General features: G+C 38.0%; 1 long non-coding RNA gene across 1 annotated transcript in view; it reads right to left on the reverse strand.

Moving 5' to 3' along the window:
* Positions 1-10,689, reverse strand: part of LOC122793756 — a 74,432-nt gene extending 63,743 nt beyond the window's left edge. The window contains exons 1-2 of the long non-coding RNA XR_006363527.1: positions 10,653-10,689; positions 4,475-4,538 (exon numbers count right to left, since the gene is read on the reverse strand). This is a non-coding gene — a long non-coding RNA (uncharacterized LOC122793756). The remainder of the gene's footprint in view (positions 1-4,474; positions 4,539-10,652) is intronic.
* Positions 10,690-12,744: the final 2,055 nt, after the last annotated feature.

Raw genomic sequence — 12,744 nt, forward strand, 5'->3', positions numbered from 1 at the left:
GATATTCGGCAAGCAATCATAAGATGCATAGCCATGTACACCTTTAATAAGACAAACTTAAATGTTCTTGCCACACATTTCAACCACTTAATAGTGTTCTTCTCCCAAACTGAAAAGGGACATAAATGATAGCTGTGGTGTAAACTTGTGTCTACCCAACTAGTCATCAAGACTATTCTTAAAGGTAGCCAAAGCAGTACTTTGTTTGACCTGTAGTGACAACTTATTCCACAGGACAGGAATACATTGAGTTAGAAACCTATCTCTCCAGTGAGACTTGCTTATCTGTTCTAGATTTAGTTCATTAGTGTGAGTGTTTGTAGAGCCACTGGTTTTGCAAAGAAGTAGGAGGTCAAATAGGACTGGGTCCTTCAAGGCTTGAAAAGTGAGGCACAGGCCACCTCTCATCGACCTGTAGACTGCTGAGTATAAGAAGAGTCATTGTTATCTATCAGGGTAGTTGAAGGATTTAAGACTTTCTATTTTGTTGGCTAAAAATCTTTGGGGGCATTCCAGTTGAGTGACACACCCAGATCTGTATATACTAAGGGATCATTTATTTGATGATGGGTCTGATAACTGAAGAGTAAATGGTAGGGTGACGTGTTTGGATCTTGAAGATATTCCATTGGAAATTAACTGGACCAAATATTAGGACTTTCCAGCTGTGGTGGAAACATGATGATTGCATTAGAGAGAGTTATCCATATAAGTACCCAGGTGTCTTATGACCATATCTGTCTGAAGAGGAGTACCATTTATAATATATGAGGTGGGAACAACTTTTCTACCAAATGTGAATATGCTGTACTTTTTTCATTTAGTCTGAGACCATTTTATATACACCATTTATGTGTATACGTCAACCCTTGCTGGTGCAGTTTTGCACCAATGGGTGAGTGGATAACAGTACGCAGTTCAGAGTTATCAGCAAGCTTAGTCAACTACACTTATGGGATATTGGCTTGGATGTCTGCAAAATAAATGGTCATAAAGGTGAGGGCCTAGAAATGACCCCTGTGGCTCTCCAGTAAGTACAAATTTACATTCATAGAGGGAATCAGCAACTTTTACAACTTGGGATCTGTCTGCAATTCACTGGACAATGTATAGGGTTTGTATAGGGTTTACATTAATCTTGTCTAATTTTTCAATAATAGCAGCATTGGGGATACTGTCAAAGGCCTTGTCCAGGTTGAGATAAGCAGTGTGAACAGAATAACTGCTTGTCCACTGCCCCTATAATCTTTTTAGAGAAGCTCACTGGGTTCAAGAGATAGGACCTGCCAAAATGGAGGTGGGGTGGGGTGGGAACTAATTGGGTCTCTCCCCTGCCTAATGCATTGGACAGTGAAACAGAGCAGGGGAAGATCCTACCTATAGTGGATTAACCTGATATCCAAGTAACCTAGCCTCATGTTACAGCTATATCTTAGAAAAACAGATCCCACCTTTCATTCAGTTATCAGATGCGGAGAGTTTTCCTGGTGACAAATAATTTCTCAGCTGGTAAACATAGTCCTTTGCACTGTACAGTGACACAATGATATTGGAGGCCCTGGTAATAATATAACAGCTATAGAATGACACTGGAGGAATTTTGTCTATAAATACCTGACAACAGTTGTCCTGCATAATAACATGACAGTTAAGGAAGGGCATGAGGACCTAATCTAAATGAAATAAGAGAACACAATGTTAATGCTTTGTGCAACAGCAGTTTGGTAGTGGAGCATATAACACTACTGTAAGTAGATTGGGTGAACTGGGTCATGTGCTACAGGGGAAACATGCAATGAAAGCATAGAAAACAGGTTCTAGACTGCACTGTGATGATCCGTCTAGGGAAGGCAGCAGGACTGCTGCTTAGAAATGAGCTGTCTGGAGATGACAGGAGCAAGAAGAAACACCCAGAAATGATTGTGAATGTGGCCGCCTGCATCAAGTTGAGATTATACAAACTCCTAACATCTCAGTTAAATTGCAAGAATAACAGATATTTGAGCATGTACTTCTGATTGTAATTTCATCTAGATCTCTTAAAGACTACTGTCCAGACAGAAGGATGTTTGTTTTTGACTTCAGGATGTAAAAAAATGGATTCTGAGCCATTGCTCAAATTAGAAGACAGTTTAAAGGCAAGTACTACTAATAAATACCACGTTTTCTTATGAAGAAGTGCCTTTACTTTCCTTTAATGTTATACATAAAGTGACATATACAATGGAAAAAATGAAGTGAATATTTTAACTTTATTTTTTGACTACGGTGGTGGTGCTGCGGTAGCGTTGTCGCCTCACAGTAAGACGTTGTCCTGTTCGATTCTCAGCTAGAGCATCTTCTATGTGGAGACATGCATGAATGGGCGTACCTTTGTTGAAGGTTGTGCGTCAGGGCCGGCAACTCGGCCCGTAAAAATCTACCGGCAGATCGGAGTTCCGCTGTGGCGACCCCTAACTGGAAAAGCCGAAAGACACAAATTTTTTGTCTGCACTGGATTCTGTTGTCCATTTGCATAACATTTTGGCTTTCTTTGAAATTTCACATTGTTCATTTTTTGAATTTATTATAGAATATGCAACTTTTGCTGTTAGTGTTTACGCAGAAAAGATTTTGGGCCAATGGTATGAATGAAAGGAATCTTGATATGTAGCTGAGACAGCATGTGTAGGGAAGAGGTGTCTGAAATTAAGACATTTAGGGACATTACAAAAGCAGCGAATCTAGTCACTGATTTGGGCTAAATCAATTAAAGGGTCAAAAATATCTGTTTAGAAACAGCAATGATTAAATGGAGTCACTGAAAAAATTCTACTGACAGAGACATCGAGGAACTCACAAATTGAGAGTCCTGCACTTCTGTGTCAGTGGAAGAAAGACACTGAAAGACGTGGATGGGCGATATGTTGGCATATTGTGAGGACAGATTGCACTATAAGAAAAATAATTGCCTGAAAGCCAAGCCATTTAAGTTTGTCTATCTCTACAAAGCCTTTTGAAGCAGAATATATTAGAAGATATCACTAATCACTTACCGGCCCACTGAAGCAAAGGCAGATCAATCATCTTTTCCTTCAGTGGCTCAGGTTTGGGAATGGGCTCGAGAAGCTGGAATGGTCAGTTGGCTGTGATAGGATAATATGGTGATATGCCTGTTGTTCTATTCCTGGGGAGGTTGTCTAATCTGCTTCTGAGACCTCTGGTGGAAAAAAGGAACCTAACAATACAGCTTCAGTTTAAAGATAGAGAGATGACAGGCATCCTGTAACGAGCGTGAGGAACAAGAACTCTACTTCTGTTTAGGAATTATTACGTAGTAGAGGGGTGTACAGTATCATTCATACATAATATTTATGTTGGTAATATCTATAATTTACTTTGAAAGGGTCTGTGCTAAACACTGCTCTCTATGAACTTATCAATTGATTTTGCAGGGTTCACTATAGGCAGCAGATAGTGGAGGACAATCAGAAGAAAAGTATATAAGTAAATCAAGACTGAAACAGAAGGCAAGAGTCATCCAACTTACTGCACCGATTTGACATTTTAAAATATTAATTCTCTTTTTTGTGTAATGTAGCTCTGTCACATTCTGTTTTCCTTTTCCTTTCTGTAAATATATTTGTTTTGCTAGTAGTCTAACTAATTATTTTAAAAATATATATACTTTTTTGGAAAAAAGCATATATGAGAGTATTTTTTGTTTTTGTATATTTTAAGAGGGACAACATCTTGTGTCAGTGCTTAAGCTGTCTGCCTCACATATCCATGGGGCAGTCCTGACCACTGGTCACTGCCTGTGTGTGGACTGTATATTCTTCCTTAGAATCTGCAGAGTTTCTTAAAGTGCTCTGATTTTCTGTCACCTCCCAAAGGCAGGTTTCTCTGACTAATGTAAAATGTGCAAATATATTGCATTTATCACTGTCTTTCTGGCTCAGATCATGGCTGTAAAAGGATAGAAAATGGACCACTTCACTTAAACAGTTAACAGACGAATAAAATAAAATACATTTTAATTTGCAACATGATCTTTATTTTCATGTTTGCTTGTCTTACCCTACCACAGAGTTTTTAAGAAATCATGTTCAGTAGTGCCATGCTTACATTTTCTGAATTCCTATGACTTAAATTAAAAGAACCCTGCTCACATATGCTAACTGCCATAGCCAAAAAGTTAGACTGGATACTCTTTTTCTGCACCCCAAATCACCACTTGTGAATGACAATAGATTATTGGTTTGGGAGGACTCCAAAATGTAAACAGACTTCATCTTAATGGCTGCTGATCTGGAAGCTCTCTTTCCATTAGTAACACAGTGCATGGAGTGTAAGGATTGTGACTGAGAAAGGATATAATCTGTACAATTTTACATGATATTAGAATAGCCATTTAGATTTTACCATGACAATCAGCAAACATTCCTATAAACCTGCTAATTATTAAACATAATGTTATATTCATTAATTTTACCAGAATTTCTCTGTATCGTAATTATCAGTTTCTTCATCATGGGTATTGACAGAGTAGCTGCTATCTGTAAAAAAAAAAAAAAAAAAAAAAAAAAGAAAACTTGAGCTGCTTGTGGTTTTAACGTCTGGCATTCAGTCTCTGGAAAATTAGGATTTTAAAACGTTCCAAAAAAGACATATTTCAGCTGTCACTGGTTGTTACTATAGCAGCATTAAAAAGTTCTGTCTCAGTGAATGCATACTTCAGACAAACAATGGCAGTCACTTTGAAGCATAGAGATTTTTTGCATGTGTATTGTCTATATATCATGAGCTATGACGTGCTGTTAAGTGTGCAGTCTTTTCTTACAGTACTGACCTGCTTTTGTAGCATGGACTTATGGTAGCACAAAAGCTGAACGAGCTTTTCCTTAAATTCTGTTTTTAGCCCAAAGGCAGCTGTCATGATCCAGATGGCTTGTCATCATACAATGCACAGGTAATTCATGTTTGTGTGTCAGTTAAAGTTAACATTAGTAGTGACAGGTCCAGCACCAGAATGAGGTATGATGTGAATCTATAATGGTTCCATCAGCAGCAGATATTCTTCTGCAAGATATGAAAGCTACAAGAACATGGCTACCCTGCACTTTGAGATAATACTTTTCAATAGTACTAGGAGATTTCAGACCACTGTGGCATGAAGAATGCTCAGTAAATGCAATATGGTGCTTTTTTTTTTTTTTGCTGGGTTACACAACCCATTAATATACTGTAGGAGTTTTAACATTTGTCTTATAATGCATACTCTACAGACTCCCTCATGGAACAGCAAGTAGGACCAAAACACTATGCCCTGACAAGCATTACTAAGATTCATGACAACAATACTCTGCACTGACATGCATTACTTAAACTCATGATAGGAATATTTTGTCCTGACAAGCATTACTACGATTCATGATAGCAACTCTGTCCTGACATGCTTTACTGATTTATAATAATAACACTTTGCCCCAGCATCCATTACTAAGATTGATGACAGCAGATTTGTGATTAAAAGCACTCTGGTCCTACCATGCATTACTGAGATTCATGCTAGAAACACTCTGCCTGACATACATTGCTAAGGTATGTGATAGTAAGCACCAGCAGCAGTCAGTGTTTATACTTCCACAGGGGTTCAAATTATATTAAATCTCCACATGATGCCACTGAGTGAAGTAAATGGTTACGTCTGAATTGGCAATGCCATATCACTCTGCTTAACTTCTGATATATTTCCACTTCCATTGTATAAAATGCTTGGGTTTACCTAGTAGACATCCTGGATTTGTTTACGTCAGACAAGTCCATAACATCCACTATAGCAATTATATACTCTTTGTAAAATGACTGAAAGGGGAGACAGAGCCTGAGCAGCAATAACAGTGAATTCCGGTTCTTAGCCTTCATCCACCTGGAGCAGTGTGCAGAGAATACTGCACGAGTCATATTGGTGTGACTTTATACATTAACAACACTCAGTATGTTGCCTGACTTCATAAATCCTGAATGAAGATACATAAGAACTACTCTCCAAACCTAAATTACATCACTTGTAGAAGATGTTTATCTAGTTATGTGATCTTTCTCAAAGCAATAATAGTAACAGTAACAATAATAAAGGTGATCATAGGAGCAATGTTTATCTTATCTAATAACATATTCCATCATTTTTCTGCTATTGTTGTGGCTACCATTTATTGAAGATGATGATGATGAATAGAGGGATGTGGGAGAAAAAGCATGACATTTAGTATCAGTTATATATTTTAGTTTAATTTGTTATGTTGGTAGAATGTTGATCTGTCTGGTCTATTTACAGGTTCAGCCCAGGGATACAGAAATCCACACAAAATAAATAAGTAAGTAAATAAATAAATAATAACAATCCTTGAAAACTTTTTGAGTATGTCATCATGGCAGTTGGTTTACCATCAAATTGTTGAGCGCACATTCACGAATGTGCATATTATCGACACCTTTAAACGAAACCCATAATGCCGATGTTGTAAAATGTCGCAAAAACATCGAACGTCGACATTTCTGACCATTCTACAACTAAAAACAAGTGCTAACATGGGTCAAAAAGGGGGCAAGATTTTGTGGTTTGGAACATCGGTGTTCGGCATTTGCGGTGCGAGCAATGTGCGCTCGGCATTTTGATGGCAAATATGGCAGTCATGTACATGATATTGCAAAGAAAAGAACACTGCAGTAAAATGTCAAGTCCATGACATCAATTTATTTATTTATATTTGTTTATCGGGGTAGTGTCAATCAAGTAGAAAGAATGAGCATGGAAAATACATTTCAGTAGGCAGAAAGAAGTACAGCACAATTGTTCAATCCTAGCACTATTTACATTAGCATGTTAATACAATGAGAGATCCTGCAGCTATTGTAGGTATTGGATTGGCCCTGATTGAGGGTAGCTCATTGGTAGAGATGGAATGGGATAGCCGAGCTTAGGTGGAAGTAAGCAAAGTGACAGAATGGAAGGTAGCAAGGAGGTAGCTGGGGGTTATAATAGGGATACTCAGAAAGTTTTAAGTATTTCTTTTGTTTACATACAAAAGTTGGACTGTTAGGAGTTTATGTGTAAAGATGGGTAGTTGTTGGAAAATTCCCCAGATGGGAAAACATCTGCATTGTGATTCTTTAAATAGATATTTTTAAAGAACTAAGTCAAATTTTAGATAGGCTGGAATAGCTCTTACTTGTGGTGGAGGAGACTTCTATACTTTAGGGGCTGGCACTGTAAAACTGTATTCCGTGGTGTGTAATTTATTTATTTTAAGGAGTTTGAAGGATAGTAATGGTTTGGGGAGGGATCTTAGGTTATGAAGGTTTAATCTTTGTGTTAGTCATGCAAACAACAGGGCAAGTGTAGAATTTGATACATTTGTAGGCTAGTGATGCTATTATAAGGGTAAACCTTTGTCTGATGAGTTTCAATTATACAGCCAGTCTTTTGACCACTGTTCTAAATATATGCTCTAATGTAGACCTTTTGGATCACTAAAACCTTTAAGGACATCAAATGCACTCTTAAGAAATCATTGCTCATGGCTGAAGAAAGCATTGCTCATGGCTGTGACGGTTAGTCTTAGGAAGCCAATTCATTAGGTTAATTTGGTAATTAGGAATAATGATTTTTCTAACTGCCTTAGCCCCTGGAATATGAAACAAAAAGGCAAGAATGCAAGTACTAGCATCTTTGAAGCTGGCTTTGTTAAGCACCTTATTTTGGTCTGTTTTTGTAACCACTCACAATAATCTTTATTTTGAAGCTAGCTTCCCTAATTATTAGTTTCTAGCTTAGAACCAGAGGTGAATGATATAATCTATTTCTGCTGTAACCACTCACAAGAATCATTAGTTGACATGTAATGACTAGTGTTGCAATGAGACATTTTGATGCTAACCTTCCCTAATTATAAATTTAAAGATTAGAAATATAAGTTCTGGATATAGCTAATTTCTAACTTCAAGCAGGTCACATTAATAATTTTAAACAAAAAAGGGCAGAAGAATATGAATATTGGCATTTGACAGAAGACTACGTAATCCCTATTCTATAAAGTACATTGTATCAAATCAGTAAAAGCATTTGTTGTTTCTTCCCTTTTTTTTGACCAGACTGTAGCAATGCAACTATGAACATTATGCAGTCAAGAACTTTATTAATGTTTTTACACAAGGAAATAGTGTGAATGATCCTAGCCTACCATTTAATTAGATACTCCTTAAAATAGTTTGAAATGCTTTACAACTATACTTATGTCTGTCACTTCATCCTCTGTAAAACATTATTATAACTGTATTTAACAGACCTCACAGTCACTTATCCTTTGATATCAACAAAGCCGTTGCTGTTTACTGAATGCATTGTCTTTTCCCTTCCTGTTTCATTACTCACAATGATCACTTAAGGTTTCCGCCTCATATCATTTTATTTCTATTTTGTGTGTAATCTGTGACTTGAACATTTTGTATTTGTTCTTGCCCCAGCATGATCTGTCAGATGTAATATTTGTGTATCACTAAGTCCATTTGCCTTTTTTGTTAGCTTGCTGTAGGTTTACATGTTCTAATCTTTCATTTTTAGCTCACATGACTGCTCTTCTTCCTCCTTTCTGAGGAAGACTTTTGCTTGCTTGCAGTTTCTTCAAAGAAACTGAGTTTTGTTCCCTTTGCAGCTTTCTTTCTCACCTCATTTGGCTTCCACTTATCCCGTATTTCTTTCTGTTCAGTGTCTGCTGTTCTAGACTGGGATATGTGCCCATTCCTGGAGTACTGTCACATGTGGCAAAGGTAGTGTCCTGACTTTCTGCATTGTATTTCTCACTATGGACGGGGCACTTTGTGACCTGCTAATGTTTCTTTCATTACTCATTTTAGTGGTATGTGATAGTAAGCTGAACCTGCACATGCAACACAAATAAATGGGGACTTTACAGTGTACTGTAGCCATGTGATGGCAAGGACCACACACCAGATTTTTAAAGCAGATTTTTTTTTTCATTTGGTATCATGTCACTGACATCATAAAATACAATAGAGAATGATTGTATTCTGTCAAAAACAAGGTTATGCCTCACCTTAGTAACTGTCACTTTCCTTACCTATTTCACACAAATTAGATGAACAGAATTACTGTGTCTAATAACATGATACTTTACATTGTCTGGGGTACTATCTGCAATCAGAGTTATTCACATATCACTGACTCTGGATTTCCAAGTGGAGGGAGGAGTTTAATTTCATTCCGGCTTCTCTCTGAAAGACCTGAGATACTTCACACTCACTTTTTATTCTTTTGTGTAGTTTTCTTCTACTTATGTTTGCCTACTTGCCTGATGTGAAGAAACAAACTTCTCAACCTGTTAAAAGGTCACTGTGAAATACAGACCTCAGCAATGTGTCACAACACTATCAAAATGTGGAATATCCTATTTTCACACTGTGTAAAAAGCATTTCAGGACACAAGAGGTCAGATGGCAGGGGAAGGTTACCTGTCTTTCATGATGGGGGTTGTCACTACTGACATACCATAGGCTTTTCTGCCAGGACCACTTTTTGAACAATTTTTTTTTTTTTCAGTTACAAAAATGAATCATGATTCAAGAATAACTAAACCTACTAATGGCTACAAACTAGGTAACATTAGCCCATTGTTAAAGTGTTCTACCCCAATAAACAAAGTTAAATATATAAATAAATAAACATAAATACCTCGGTGAATACTAAAGTTCTCAGAGATGGTCTTATACTTAATGCATTTATAATGACTTCGCTGTTCATGCTAGTATATGCGGCATCATGAACCTTGGCTAAAATGATATAGTTTATGTCTAGAAAACAAATGATCAAATTATAAAATAACAGCACCATCATTAACAATTTAGGAAACATGACACAATTTTTAGTAGCAGTAACTGAATAAACTATCTGAAGAAAAACAAAATCACTTGCTAAGTCAGAAGGTAGGCACAAAACACATAAGACATAACCATACATGTCAAGCAAAGGGCCTCCTTGGCCCTCTTCAAAAGGAACCTTAACGATTGGATGGGAGATAGGAAATTCAAACCGGGGATCACATCAGTCGCCCTGCTAGACAGGGGTCCAGGGAAGTAAATATTGTGGGAAGAAATATCCAGGGAATTGTTATGGCTAGGCTTGTATAGGCCCTAGGGCCGATAGCCTAGTACCAACCTATGAACCTATAAGAGGAACAATTCAGCAGAAAAAAAGTTTATAAAAGCTGCTGAGGAAGTTTATTTTTTGATAGTAAGCTCTCCAGACTTCTAGCACAACTATGCAAAAATGGATTCCTCTTCAATTAGGTTTCAGAGTCCCATTTCAAAACAAAGCAGCAGTATGCTTTCTTTGGCTCCCCCACCCTTATTCTCAGAAGGTGCTTAAAACTTCCTCTACAAAATCTCCTGTATTTCCACATCAAAATGCAGTATCCAAATGCAGTCTTTGGCTCACCTACACTCAGGACACCTAAAATAGCGGACTACAGATCCTTACTTGCAATGAAAGCAACAGTAACAAGCATATATCTATAGGAACATAACTATAGTTTCCTTGCTTGTCTGATTCTCAAGGCAAGAAGCAAACGAAAAGTAAAGTTGTGTACTCTTACCATAAATGTAGATGTTCGAGTGTGTTCACTGTTGCAGTCATGACTGTAGGGTTCTTCCTGCCAGCAGCAGCCCTCAATCAGCCGGAATCCCAAAGTCTGGATTGGGCGTCAGCTGAGGTCGCCTTTATCCTGACGTCACAAAGGACATCAGGCTGCTTCCTTAAAATCTCAGGCTGTCCCTTAACTCTTCACAATCAGAATATTTCTCTCTACTCTAAAAAGTCCAAGCAAAAGAAGAAAACTATGTGCACATTCGCTGCCTATTTGAATATACAATGAGAAAGGTCCAGCATCTTACAGGATTCTAGGATTACTCTGTTTGCCCAATGATTTCCATAAAGACAGTCTGTTAAAAGAAGTCATAACCATCTTCAGTGAAACAGTAAATTTAAAGAAACAATTAACCAGTGCACTCAGGTCCAAGTGCTCTGGTCAGTTGTTTCTTTGAATTTACTTTTGTTGCGATCAAGTTGGAGCCTTTTGCATGCTCTGTTTTTTTTAAGTTGATCATCTTCAGTCAATGGTCAACACTGAAGCAGGCACTCTATTTGGAATTCAGAATGTTCTGCCAAATGTGGAGCAGTTGAGAGATAATTGCATTAGTTAACTGCAGTCACTCTGCCTAATAGCAGAAAGCAAGGAATTATGCATCGACTCACACACTTTATACACAGTATTATTCTTTTATTTAATGCTCTCCTTTTAATTTCCCAGTGTGTATGCTTTTTCACAAAAAGAGTTAACTCCAACCCACTCTCGACACATTTCTGTCTTGTCTTCTTGAGGTCTTTGTTTCTGCTGCTCTTTTCATCTGTCCCTGTGTTGTCTACTTCACCCATATAACTTATACTATCACTTCTTTTTTCCTGTTTCCTGAATCTTCTTCTTCCATTTTCAGACATAGAAATGGTTTAAAGTATGGAGAATTCAGGTTTTACTTTCAGCACAAAATGGTGCTTTTCGATCTGCTTCTTCTCACAATGAGTTTAGAAATGCAGTTTCACTTCAATCAGTGGGTAGTAGTATATGAAGCCGCCAGACAGCATGGGTGGCTGAGCCTTTACAAGCTTTCTTTTCCTAATAGAGACATAGTGTCACACCAGAGGTATTTTTATGGTTCCCATCCACAGATCCAAGTTTTGCTTGAATAATTACATGGATAAACTCTACTTCACATGAATGGGAAGCCTTTTCCAGAAAACGGGGAGCCTCTGAGACACATTCCTGTCCATCCAGCATGTCCTACTTATGTTGCAGGCAAGGTTTATGTCCCTGGATTGGGTGTTCCTGGTGATATTTGTTTTATATATGTGCAACACGTCAATTAGGGCTGGATTGGGAGATGCTTTGTAGGCCAGACATAGGTCACCTCTCAGCAACCTGTAAGACACTGTATAAGGCCTTTTTGTGGAGGTATACTCCCCAATTCTAACTTCTTGGGTCCTGTCTGTAAGCCAGCTGGCTATCCTGTGGGTGATGTAGGGTTTATACCTAGCTTAGTTTGCTTTACTACAATGCCTGAGTGGGGTATTATGTCAAATGCCTTGGCCAGGTTGAGGCAGGTAGTATGCAGCATTTTGCCCTCTTCCATTGCTTTGGTGACCTTTTCAGAGAAGTTCACCAGGTTGCGTAGGCAAGATCTACCCTTAACAAACCTAAACTGATTTGAGTCTAATGTTTGTAGGTTACCAAGTTGCCATTTAGGATATCCATGATTATTCTCTCCATAGCTTTGCATATCAAGCTAATCAGGCTTGTGGGTCAATAATTCCCTGGGTTCATGGATGGCCCACCCCTGTGCAATGGGATAACCAATGCAGTCCTCCATTTTCTTGTTATGAAGCATATTTGGAGACTGTGGTTAAATAGAGATTCTAGTGAGCCTGATAGTTCATATTTCATGCTATTAAGGACACATTCTGGGATATTGTCGGGCACATCAGTGCAATGTTCTTGGCCTTAGAGAGTGCCTTGAATACCTGCTGATGATAGTGATAGCTGGGGAAGTTATAGATGTCCGTATTTCCTGAGTTATATGTGCTGGGGATGAGGGGAGTAAAAGTGGAGCTAAATTTGTCAGCCAGGAGGTTTC

Source organism: Protopterus annectens, chromosome 2.part0 (genome assembly GCF_019279795.1).
Source record: "Protopterus annectens isolate FY-2018-M chromosome 2.part0, PAN1.0, whole genome shotgun sequence".
NCBI lineage: Eukaryota > Metazoa > Chordata > Ceratodontiformes > Protopteridae > Protopterus > Protopterus annectens.